The sequence below is a fragment of the Brassica rapa genome, unplaced genomic scaffold (genome assembly GCF_000309985.2).
Source record: "Brassica rapa cultivar Chiifu-401-42 unplaced genomic scaffold, CAAS_Brap_v3.01 Scaffold0209, whole genome shotgun sequence".
Classification (NCBI taxonomy): Eukaryota; Viridiplantae; Streptophyta; class Magnoliopsida; order Brassicales; family Brassicaceae; genus Brassica; species Brassica rapa.
In genome coordinates, this window is record NW_022610153.1 from 89,169 (window position 1) to 102,517 (window position 13,349).

A 13,349-nucleotide genomic window follows, 5' to 3' on the forward strand; every position below is an offset into this window, starting at 1 on the left:
CAAGGACCAACGCGCTGATATGTGTACTGATGGACAGCCACAGACATCATGTGTGTGCTGACGGACACACACGGACACACACGGACAGCCACTGACGTCCTGTGTGTACTGACGGACACACACGGACGTCCTGTGTGTACTGACGGACACACACGGACGTCCTGTGTGTGCTGACGGACACACACAGACACACGCGGACACACACGGACAGCCATGGACGTCCTGTGTGTGCTGACGGACAGCCACATAAAGCCACAGACGTCCTGTGTGTGCTGGTGGACACCCACGGACGTCCTCTGTGTACTGACAAGACAGCCTACATGGGCCAAAATCACCCAAACAGTCCACGGGAAGGGCCAGCGTGCAGATTCCAAGGAGCAACGTGCTGATATGTGTACTGATGGACAGCCACGGACATCCTATGTGTGCTGATGGACATAGACGGACACACACGGACACACACGGACAGCCACAGACGTCCTGTGTGTGCTGGCGGACACCCACGGACACACGGACAGCCACGGACGTCCTGTGTGTGCTGGCGGACACCCACGGACGTCCTGTGTGTACTGAACAGACAGCCCACGTGCGCCAAAATTACCCGAACAGTCCACAGGAAGGGTCAGCGTGCTGAGTCCAAGGACCAACGTGCTGATATATGTACTGATGGACAGCCACGGACGTCCTGTGTGTGCTGACGGACACACACGAACAGCCACGGACGTCCAGTGTGTGCTGATGGACAGCCACAGACGTCCTTTGTGTGCTGGCGGACACCCACGGACGTTGTGTGTGTACTGAACAGACAGCCCACGTGGGCCAAAATCACCCAAACAGTCCATGGGAAGGACCAGCGTGCTGAGTCCAAGCACCAACAAGCTGATATGTGTACTGATGAACAGCCACGGATTTCCTGTGTGTGGTGACGGACATCCACAGACGCACACGGACAGCCACGGACGTCCTGTGTGTGCTGACGGACAATCACGGACAGCCACGGATGTTCTATGTGTGCTGACAGACAAACACGGACACACACGGACAGCCACAGACGTCCTGTGTGTGCTGACAGACAGCCATGGACAGCCACAGACGTCCTATGTGTGCTGGCGGACACCACGAACATCATGTGTGTACTGAACAGACAGCCCACGTGGGCCAAAATCATCCAAACAGTTCACAGGAAGGGCCAGCATGCTGAGTCCAAGGACCAGCGTGCTTATATGTGTACTGATGGACAGCCACGGACGTCCTATGTGTGCTGATGGACACACACGAACACACACAGACGTCCTGTGTGTGCTGACGGACACACACGTACGTCCTGTGTGTGCTTACGGACAGCCACAGACGTCCTATGTGTGCTGGCAGACACCCACGGACACACACAGACACACACGGACAGCCACAGACGTCCTGTGTGTGCTGACGGACAGCCACAGACAGCCACGGACTACCAGCAGCCTCAGCTGAGTGTGCTAGTAGTTCAGCTAGTGGAGCTGACTTAGTAGTGGCTGAGCTGGAGTGAGCTTTACCTAACTCTGTTGAGCTGGTCGAGCTACTTGTTCCATCCGTCCAGTTACCGTCTTACTCATCCTAGCTGACTCTCGACTTGTATAAGGTTAAGTCTAGTTTCCTTACGTCCTTAACCTTCTTATCTGGCCATGGAACGCTTGTCTTGATGTCCTAAGACTGACTAGTACGTTTCCTCGAACCATGGCCGTCCCAATGATCCTATTCAGGATCCAGGATGTTACAAGTCTCCCCCACTAGCAATGGATTCGTCCTCGAATCCGGGTCATGTGTTTCATCCAACACAAACTGGTCAAATCATTTTGGAAACTTGGCCTTCATCCTGGCCTCCGTCTCCCAAGTGGTCTCTTCTCGACCATTACAATCCCAAATGACCTTGACCATCTGGATTGTTTTCTTTCTCATTGCTTTTTCCATCCTATCTACGATCCGAACCGGCCTTGTTTCCAAAGTTAGATTCGTATCTAGATCATGTGGTATTTCTGGTACTAAGACGTCCTGATCCGTCAAGCACTTCCGGAGTTGGGAGACATGAAATACGTTATTGAAAAGCTTGCCAGAAGTGAGAAGTGAACCTCGAATCTCTATCTGAAACTATACTTGAGGGTACTCCAAGTAGCCTCACAATCTCGTCAATGTACTTACTCACAATCCGGTCGACTCCATCAGTCTTTTTGATGGCCAAGAAGTGGGCAGACTTGGTCAGTCGATCCACTATTACCCAGACAGCATCATTCCTATTTCTGGTCGTGGGAAATCCTGTCACAAAATCCATCGTGATATGATCCCACTTCCATTCCGGAATAGGTAGACTCGGAACTTGTTGTTCGGCCTTGACGAGTTGACAAGTAGGACACTTGGCCACCCATTCGGCCACATCGACCTTCATCCGTATCCAATGATATTATTGTCTAAGATTATGATACATCTTGGTCACTCCAGGATGGATCGGGAATCTAGACATGTGAGCTTCCCTAAGGATCTCATCCTTTAAACTCCTATCATTGGGTACGCTGATCCGACCATGAACTAAGATCGTACCGTCCTTGGCGATTTGATACTCAGTCAGGTCGTTCCGAGCAACCGTTTTCAGATTCTCGTCCTGATCTTAGGCCGTTCGGATCCGGGTAAGCAGGTCGCCTCTATTCATCACCTCTAAACCCTGTGGTCCGTCCGTTCCGTTCAAAGCATTTAAATGAACGAAGAGTTCCATCTCATCCGGCTCGTCCGTTTCGCTTCCGACCGCGACGCCTTCTCACTTCCGGCTCAAGGCGTTGGCCACAAGGTAAGTTTGCCCGGATAGTAAGGGATGTCTAGGTCGTAGTCGGCTACGAACTCCATCCACCTCCTCTGCCTTAAGTTTAACTCAGGCTGGGGGAATATATACTTCAGACTTTTATGGTCTGTAAGTATCTGGAATTTGGCCCCATATAAATATGATCGTCAAATCTTTAAGGCGAATATTACCGCAGCCATTTCAAGGTCATGGGTGGGGTAGTTTCCCTCATGTTTCTTCAGCTTCCTTGACGCGTAGGCAATTACCTTCCGATGTTTAGTCAACCCGCAATCGAGTCCAGTGATGGATGCATCCGTGTAGACCACATAAGGTTGGTCTGCCTCCGGAAGAACCAGGACGGGCGCGCTAGTCAGCATATCCTTAAGTGCGGAGAAACATCTCGTATACTCATCAGACCATGTGAACTTAACGTCCTTCTTAGTCAACCGTGTCATAGGTTGGGCCAAGCTTGCAAATCCCTTCACAAACTTTCTATAGTAACCTGCCAGCCCTAGGAAGCTTCTAATTTCCGTGGCACTGCATGGTCGGGCCAATCCTTGATTACCCTGATCTTCTCTGGATCCACTGAGACGCCTTGGTCAGAAACAATATGACAAAGGAACCCAATACTCTTTTGCCAAAAACTGCACTTGCTGAGTTTAGCAAAAAGTTTGTGCTCTCGTAATCGTTCCAGCACGGCTCTCAAATGTTTCCGATGAGATTCCTCGTCCTTGGAGTAGATCAGGATATCATAAAAGAAGATGATCACGGATTCATCCAAGAAGTCCCGGAACACGATGTTCATCATTTTCATGAATGCAGCAGGTGCATTGGTCAGACCGAACGACATCACTACAAACTCGTAATGGCCGTACCTGGTCCTGAATGCTGTCTTCCTAATGTCGTTTGGCTCTATAGGAATCTGATGATATCCCGAGTCCAAATCGATTTTAGAAAACCACTTAGCTCCTTTCAGCTGATCCAACAGCTCGTCTATCCTGGGTAATGGGTATTTGTTCTTCACAGTTACCCTGTTCAACCCTCGATAGTCGATGCACAGACACATGCTACCATCCTTCTTTTTCACAAAGAGGACTGGTGCACCCCAAGGGGAGCTACTTGGCCGTATGAACCCCTTGTCAAGCAATTTTTCCAATTGCTTCTTTAGCTCGGCCATCTCGGCCGGAGCCATTCAATACGGACTCTTGGACAGCAGAGCTGTCCCTGGTTCCAGTTCAATCAGAAAGGGATCAGACCTATCAGGGGGGACACTCTGTAGCGCCTGAAACACATCCTGGAACTCGGACACTAACGAATCCTCGCGTGGGTCTAACAGAAAACCAGAACTGTCAGGCTCTGTAGTTGTAATTGTAGCCAAGAATGACTGACAACCCTGTTCCAGCATCCGAATCGATCGAACTGCTGAAACCACTACTTTCTCTTGAGCCTGACACAGACCTTGGTACTCTACCTGGTGAAGTCCATTCTCCAATTGCACACGACCCTTATAGCAATCGAGAGTGGCTCGGTACTTTCCCAACCAATCCATACCTAAGATCACTTCTTGATTCTTTAGGTGGACACAGACCAGATTCACAGGGAAGACCTTTCCCTAGATCTGTACTGGGATATTCGACATGAGACCTAGTGAGTTCATGGCTTGCCCACGGGCCGCCCTCACTATCCCAAAATTATCACCAGCATCCAGACAAAACAGACCCTTTCCGACCAGTCCCGGACTCACAAAACTATGTGTAGCCCCTGTGTCGAAAAGCACGTGGGTTTTTACCCCACCGACCATGAGGGTTCCTATGAAAGACCCTCATCAGAATCCCCTAGACCATTCTAGGTTCCAGACCAAGCATTACTACTTGAATGTAAAAAGATAAATTTAGAAATTACCAGATATTGAATCAAAAGATCCGGAAGCTCCGTCGTCTCATGACAGTTCATACACCCTCGGTGCTGTGGTTGGTTTGCCTTGGGTCGCCTTGCCTGTGTCTCCACGGCCCTTCCCCTGACTTCCTTGCAGTTTGGGACACTCCGATTGGAAATGTCCTTGCTGGCCACAATGGAAACAAGTCATCGTGCCGCTTCTACCAGACAGGTTCGGTCGAGGACAGTTTTAAACCCAATGGTCCATGCTGCCACAATGAACACAAGCCCCCTTGGCCTTCCACCACTCACCGGGATGGTTCCGTCCACATTTGGAACACGCAGGTCGGCCACCAGAGGTCCTACCTCCGTCCACCTGGTCCCATTTTCTGTTTTTATCATTAGTTTTGCCCAATGGGACAGACTGTGGCTTATCCTTAACCTTAGCTTCTTCAGCCAAGTTATACTTCAACAAAGCCACCCTTTCCACCAGTTCTCCGACGGTGTTGAAAGTGCGGATCGAGCAGTGGGTCTTCAATTCCGGCCTTAGGCGTCGGATGAACCTACGGACCTGGACTGACTCGTCCTCCAGCTCTCTTCCAACGAACCATCTGAGTCAGTTGAACTCTTCTTCGTAATCCCGTACGGTACTGCAGCCTTGGACCAAATCTATAAACTTAGCTTCCAGACGATCCCAAGCCTCAGCATGAAAGTATTTGCAGTTGAATTCAACTTCAAAATCCGCAAAACTTGTGAGACTTCCATTAGTGCGCTTGTCCACTGCAAGCCACAAATTATGTGTATCCCCTTCCAGGAAGTGAACCGCAATGTCTCGCCTGTAATCTTCTGGACAGCGAGTTGATTGGAAGTTTCGGACCAGCCTACTCCTCCACTCATCTGCCACAACAGGGTCGATGCTACCTGAGAATTGCTTCGTACCCAATCTTGATAGATGTTGAAGCAAACTCAGATAGTCAACCTTCTCTACAGACCTTTCCTGTGGATCGATCTCGATCAACTCAACCGTGTCCCCAGCTGAACCCGTAGCAATAGGTGTAGAGGCTGTGTAACGTGTGGTTTTATACACATTTATATCCCGCTGTGCTATCTGTTCAATTGTTTTAGAACCTCAGATTCGAACATAACTTGGTAAATGAAAGACTTAAAATGAATCAAACAAGCAAAGAAATTGATTAAGTAGCAAACGGGTCCAGTCTTGTCGAGAGGCCGGGTTCGAGCGTTACAAGTTGGTATCAGAGCATGCTTGATTCTAGGATAGTTGGGTTATGTAGTCCACACACACGCAGCCAGCTGATTCAGTCTCGCGGTGAGGTTTGATGTTTAGGTCTAGGGATTAATTGTCTCGGTTATGTTAGGTATATGTTGTACTAACAATGTCTGAATCCTTAGGCTGGGAAAAGCAAATCGGGAAAGACCCGAAATAGTAAGAGAATGGCCGGTCAGTCTAGTCAAGCGGCCGCGGACGGAACTAATCTGTACGGGTTACCAACCGATCCGACCGAGACTAACACCGGAGATGTGTTGCCAACTGATCAGGTCAATCTTACGGGGACGCAACAAGAGGGTCAGCAGCATCAGGAGAGTGACGAGGAAGTAGAATCCTCGAACGCTAACCGTGATGGCGACCAGCATGAGCAAGGGGTCGATGGAACGGCCAACGTGCCCGCAGCACTGTCCCGAGAGGACTTGTTAGAGGCCATGAAGGTAATGGGTAATCAGGTGGTGGCTATGACTCAGCTGTTCACTCCACTAGTGAATTCATCCGTGTGTCAAGCTACACATGTAGCTATGGCTACACCTATTGCTACGGGCCCAGCTGGGGACGTGGTTGAGGTGATCGAGATCGATCCACCGGAAAGGTCGGAAAAGAAGGTTGACTATCTGAGTTTGCTTCAACATCTATCCAGATTGGGTACGAAGCAATTCTCAGGTAGCACCGACCCTGTCGTGGCAGATGAGTGGAGGAGTAGGCTGGTCCGAAACTTTCAATCAACTTGCTGTCCAGAGGATTACAGGCGAGACATTGCGGTTCACTTCCTGGAAGGGGATGCGCATAATTGGTGGCTTGCAGTGGACAAGCGCACCAATGGAAGTCTCACAAGTTTTGCGGACTTTGAAATTGAGTTCAACCGCAATTACTTTCCTGCTGAGGCTTGGGATCGTCTGGAAGCTAAGTTTCTAGATTTGGTCCAAGGCCGCAGGACCGTACGAGAGTACGAAAAAGAGTTCACACGGCTCAGACGGTTCGTTGGAAGAGAGCTGGAGGACGAGGCGGTCCAGGTCTGTAGGTTCATCCGAGGCCTAAGGCCGGAACTGAAGACCCACTGCTCGATCCGCACTTTCAACACTGTCGGAAAACTGGTGGAACGGGTGGCTTTGTTGGGGTCTAACTTGGCTGAGGAAGCTAAGCTTAAGGCTAAGCCACAGTCTGGCCCATTGGGCAAGACTAATGATAAAAAGAGAAAATGGGACCAGGTGGACGGAGGTAAGACCTCTGGTGGCCGACCTGCGTGTTCCAAATGTGGACGGAACCATCCCGGTGAGTGCTGGAAGGCCAAGGGGGCTTGTGTTCGTTGTGGCAGCATGGACCATGGAGTCCAGAACTGTCCTCGACCGAACCCGTTTGGTAGAAGCGGCACGATGACTTGTTTCCATTGTGGCCAGCAAGGACATTTCTAATCGGAGTGTCCCAAGCTGCAAGGAAGTCAGGGAAGGGCCGTGGAGACTCATGAAAGGCGTCCCAAGGTAAACCAACCACAACACAAAGGGTGTATGAACTGTCATGCGACGACGAAGCTTCTGGATCCTTATGATTCGATCTCTGGTAATTTCTAAATTTATCTTTTTACATTCAAGTAGTAATGCTTGGTCTGGAACCTAGAATGGTCTAGGGGATTCTGATGGGGGTCTCTGATAGGAACCCTCATTGTCGTGGGGTAAAAACCCACGTGCTTTTCGACACAGGGGCTACACATAGTTTTCTGAGTTCGGGACTGGTCGGAAAGGGTCTGTTCTGTCTGGATGCTGGTGATAATTTTGGGATAGTGAGGGCGGCCGGTGGGCAAGCCATGAACTCACTAGGTCTCATGTCGAATATCCCAGTACAGATCCAGGGAAAGGTCTTCCCTGTGAATCTGGTCTGTGTCCACCTAAAGAATCAATAAGTGATCTTAGGTATGGATTGGTTGGGAAAGTACCGAGCCACTCTCGACTGCCATAAGGGTCGTGTGCAATTGGAGAATGGACTTCACCCGGTAGAGTACCAAGGTCTGTGTCAGGCTCAAGAGAAAGTACTGGTTTCAGCAGTTCGATCGATTCGGATGCTGGAACAGGGTTGTCAGTCATTCTTGGCTACAATTACAACTACAGAGCCTGATAGTTCTGGTTTTTTGTTAGACCCACGCGAGGATTCGTTGGTGTCCGAGTTCCAGGATGTGTTTCAGGCGCTACAGGGTGTCCCCCCTGATAGGTCCGATCCCTTTCTGATTGAACTGGAACCAGGGATAGCTCTGCTGTCCAAGAGTATGTATCGAATGGCTCCGGCCGAGATGGCCGAGCTAAAGAAGGAATTGGAAGAATTCCTTGACAAGGGGTTCATACGGCCAAGTAGCTCCCCTTGGGGTGCACCAGGTCTCTTTGTGAAAAAGAAGGATGGTAGCATGCGTCTGTGCATCGACTATCGAGGGTTGAACATGGTAACTGTGAAGAACAAGTACCCGTTGCCTAGGATAGACGAGCTATTGGATCAGCTGAAAGGAGCTAAGTGGTTTTCTAAAGTCGATTTGGCCTCGGGATATCATCAGATTCCTATAGAGCCAAATGATATTAGGAAGACAACATTTAGGACCAGGTTCGGCCATTACGAGTTCGTGGTGATGCCGTTCGGTCTGACCAATGCACCTGCCGCTTTCATGAAAACTATGGGCAGCGTGTTCCAGGAATTCTTGGATGAATCGGTGATCATCTTCATTGATGATATCCTGATCTACTCCAAGGACGAGGAATCTCATCGGAAACATTTGAGAGCCATGCTGGAACGATTACGTGAGCACAAACTCTTTCCTAAACTCAACAAGTGCAGTTTTTGGCAAAAGAGTATTGGGTTCCTCGGTCATATTGTTTCTGATCAGGGCGTCTCAGTGGATCCAGAGAAGATCAGGGCAATCAAGGATTGGCCCCGACCACGCAGTGCCATGAAAGTTAAAAGCTTCCTAGGGCTGGCAGGTTACTATAGAAAGTTTATGAAGGGATTCGCAAGCTTGGCTCAGCCGATGACACGGTTGACTGGGAAGAACGTTAAGTACACATGGTCCAAGGAATGTACGAGATGTTTCTCCGCACTTAAGGATATGCTGACTAGCGCACCCATCCTGGTTCTTCTGGAGGCAGACCAACCTTATGTGGTCTACACGGATGCGTCCATCACTTGACTCGGTTGCGTGTTAACTCAACATGGGAAGGTCATTGCTTACGCGTCGAGGCAGCTGAAGAAATATGAGGGAAACTACCACACCCATGACCTTGAAATGGCTGCGGTAGTGTTCGCCTTGAAGATTTGGCGATCATATTTATATGGGACCAAAGTTCAGATACTTACGGACCATAAAAGTCTGAAGTATATATTCACCCAGCCTGAGTTGAACTTAAGGCAGAGGAGGTAGATGGAGTTCGTGGCCGACTACGACCTAGACATCACTTACTATCCGGGCAAGGCCAACCTTGTGGCTGACGCCTTGAGCCGGAAGCGAGAAGATGTTGTGGCCGGTAGCGGAACGGACGAGCCGGATGAGGTAGGAAGTTTCATCCGTTTGAATGCTTTGAACGGGACGGACGAACCACGGGGTTTAGAGGCGGTGAATAGAGCCGACCTGCTTACCCGGATCCGGGCCCAAGGTCAGGACGAGAACCTGAAGATGGTTGCTCGGAACGACCTGACTGAGAATCAAATCGCCAAGGACGGTATGATCTTACTTCATGGTCGGATCAGCGTACCCAATGATTGGAGTCTAAAGGAAGAGATCCTTAGAGAAGCTCACAAGTCTAGATTCTCGATCCATCCTGGAGTGACCAAGATGTATCATAATCTCAGACAGTACTATCATTGGATACATTTGAAGGCCGATGTGGCCGAATGGGTGGCCAAGTGTCCTACTTGTCAACTCGTCAAGGCCGAACAACATGTTCCGAGTGGACTGCTTTAGAGCCTACCTATCCCGTCACAATCTCGTCAATGTACTTACTCACAATCCGGTCGACTCAATCAGTCTTTTTGATGGCCAGGAAGTGGGCAGACTTGGTCAGTCGATCCACTATTACCCAGAAAGCATCATTCCTATTCCTGGTAGTGGGAAATCCTGTCACGAAGTCCATCGTGATGTGATCCCACTTCTGGCAAGCTTTTCAGAAAGCTTTAGGAACAAGGGTGAACATGAGTACGGCTTATCATCCCCAAACGGATAGACAGTCGGAAAGAACTATACGGACGCTGGAGGACATGCTTCGAGCATGTGTGCTCGATTGGGGTGATTCCTGGGAACGGCATTTGCCGTTAGTGGAGTTCGCCTACAACAACAGTTTCCACTCACGTATAGGCATGTCGCCATATGAAGCTTTGTATGGACGACCATGCAGGACACCGTTATTCTGGACCCAAGTGGGGGAGCGCAGCATGATAGGCCCCGAGATCGTGGAAGAAACCACAGAGAAGATCAAGTCCGTGCGGGACAAGATGAGGGCCGCATAGGATAGACAAAAACATTACGCTGACAAATGAAGGAAAGAACTGGAGTTTGCAGTGGGTGATATGGTCTATCTCAAAATGATTACATTTAAAGGTAGCGTGCAAATTTCTGGTAGAAGAAAATTAAACCCAAGATATCTAGGTCCGTTCATAGTCATAGAAAGAGTGGGTAGTGTGGCATATAAGTTGGACTTACCATCCGAGATGGAAGCCTTTCATAATGTTTTCATATCTCCCAACTCTGAAAGTGCTTGACGGATCAGGACATCTTAATACCAGAAATACCATCTGACCTAGGTACGAACCTAACCTTGGAAACAAGGCCGGTTCGGATCGTAGATAGGATGGAAAAAGCAATGAGAAAGAAAACAATCCAGGTGGTCAAGGTCATTTGGGATTGTAATGGTCGAGAAGAGACCACTTGGGAGACGGAGGCCAGGATGAAGGCCGAGTTTCCAAAATGGTGTGACCAGTTTGTGTTGGATGAAACACATGACTTGGATTCGAGGACGAATCCATTGCTAGTGGGGGATACTTGTAACATCCCGGATCCTGAATAGGACCATTGGGACGGCCATGGTGCGAGGAAACGTGCTAGCCAGTCTTAGGACATCAAGGCAAGCGTTCCATGGCCGGATAACAAGGTTAAGGACATAAAGAAACTTAAACTTAACCTTACATTAGACCTAACCGCTTCTCCTCTTCTTGTTTCTATCCGGTCCTTTCTCTTTTTTCTGATTATACACGAAGGGTTGTGTTGGTTCAGTCCAAGGGACACGTCCCTAGACTTGGCCGGACATAATCAAACCGCTAACCTGGACGCTGGTGGGTTAGACGGACGGTTCGAATCGCACCATGGACTACGCGGTTGGGATAAACGGTTGGTCATGTTCCCAAGAGGCACGAGTGGCCAAAGGTCACGAGTTACCAATGGTTGTGAGTTGCAAAAGGGTGTAAGTAACCAAGGGTTGCGGACGCTAAGAGGTACGAGGACCAAGAGGTACCAAAGGGCCGAAGGGGTGCATGTTCCAAACGGTGCCTGTGGAGACAGGTAGTCTCCGTTCCATTGGGATCAGACCATGTCTTGTCCATTGAGACAAGTACACGGTTCGTCCAAGCCAGGGTAAGAGTCGCAAGGGATCCAGCCAATCAGCTTCCTTTCGCCTTACGGGTTTACTCTCCCGTTGACTCGCACACATGTCAGACTCCTTGGTTCGTGTTTCAAGACGGTTCGAATGGGGAGCCCACAGGCCGACACCCTGAGCACGCAGATGCCGTGGCACACCATGAGGTGCGTGCTGCAGACCACGATTAAGGCAGTGACGTCTCCGCGGGCGTAACAAAAGCTTGGGCTTAGGTCACCACCTTAATCCGCGTCGGTCCACGGCCTGAATCGATCGGCAGTCTGTATTGCTCCGTTCCGCATCCGACCGGGACGAATTGTCGGCCCCCATCTGCTTTCCTCCCGACAATTTCAAGCACTCTTTGACTCTCTTTTCAAAGTCCTTTTCATCTTTACCTCGCGGTACTTGTTCGCTATCGATCTCTCGCCCATATTTAGCCTTGGACGGAACTTACCACCTGATTAGGGCTGCATTCGCAAACAACCCGACTCGTAGACAGCACCTCGTGGTGCGACAGGGTCCGGGCACGACGGGGCTCTCACCCTCTCTGGCGCCCCTTTCCAGGGAACTTGGGCCCAGTCCATCGTTGAGGACGCTTCTCTAGACTACAATTCAAACGCCGAAGACGTCCGATTTTCAAGCTGGGCTTTTCCCGGTTCGCTTGCCGTTACTAAGGGAATCTTGTTAGTTTCTTTTCCTATGCTTATTGATATGCTTAAACTCAGCGGGTGATCCCGCCTGACCTGGGGTCGCGTTGAGGACTTTGGGTCATCAAGAGCTTTTGGACCGGAACGTTTGACTATATGACGAGAACTGAATTCACCACTGCATGTCAAGACGATCCTGGCGTCCTTAGCTCAGATTTGGCCAACCGCGTGCAGTAACACACGGGAGATCAGCTTCCGTCCCATATCCTCGAGAGGATAGGGGGACAACGATTTGTGACACCCAGGCAGACGTGCCCTTGGCTAGAAGGCTTGGGGCGCAACTTGCGTTCAAAGACTCGATGGTTAACGGGATTCTGCAATTCACACCAAGTATCGCATTTTGCTACGTTTTTCATCGATGCGATAGCCGAGATATCCATTGCCGAGAGTCGTTTTAGACTTTACATTGCAGCACTGCTTCCGAACAAACACTATCTCCGGGTTGGCGAAAGCAGGCTGTTTAGTTGCATTTTCCTTGACACTTTTCGTCTGGGGTTTGGTGATATCCGGAAGCTATGCATACGATCCACCCAAAACTGAAGTCTTGGGCATGGATGAACGCATAACCACAGAATCGGCAGGCACAGTAAGAAACCGGCCTACCGAGAGTGATGTTTCATCGTTCTCAGGTCGTTCTGTTTCCAGGGTACGACAATGATCCTTCCGCAGGTTCACCTACAGAAACCTTGTTACGACTTCTCCTTCCTTTAAATGATAAGGTTTAGTGGACTTCTCGGGACGTCGCAGACGGCGAACCACCCACGTCGCCGCTATCCAAACACTTCACCGGATCATTCAATCGGTAGGAGCGACGGGCGGTGTGTACAAAGGGCAGGGACGTAGTCAACGCGAGCTGATGACTCGCGCTTACTAGGAATTCCTCGTTGAAGACCAGCAATTGCAATGATCTATCTCCATCACGATGAAATTTCAAAGATTACCCGGGCCTGTCGGCCAAGGTGTGAACTTGTTGAATACATCAGTGTATCGCACGTGCGGCCCAGAACATCTAAGGGCATCACAGACCTGTTATTGCCTCAAACTTCCTTGGCCGAAACGGCCATAGTCCCTCT

General features: G+C 49.9%; 1 non-coding gene across 1 annotated transcript; it reads right to left on the reverse strand.

The window, feature by feature from the left end:
* Positions 1–12,511: 12,511 nt before the first annotated feature.
* LOC117129860 lies at positions 12,512–12,667 on the reverse strand. The gene has a single exon (XR_004453405.1). It is a non-coding gene; the product is annotated as a 5.8S ribosomal RNA (ribosomal RNA).
* Positions 12,668–13,349: the final 682 nt, after the last annotated feature.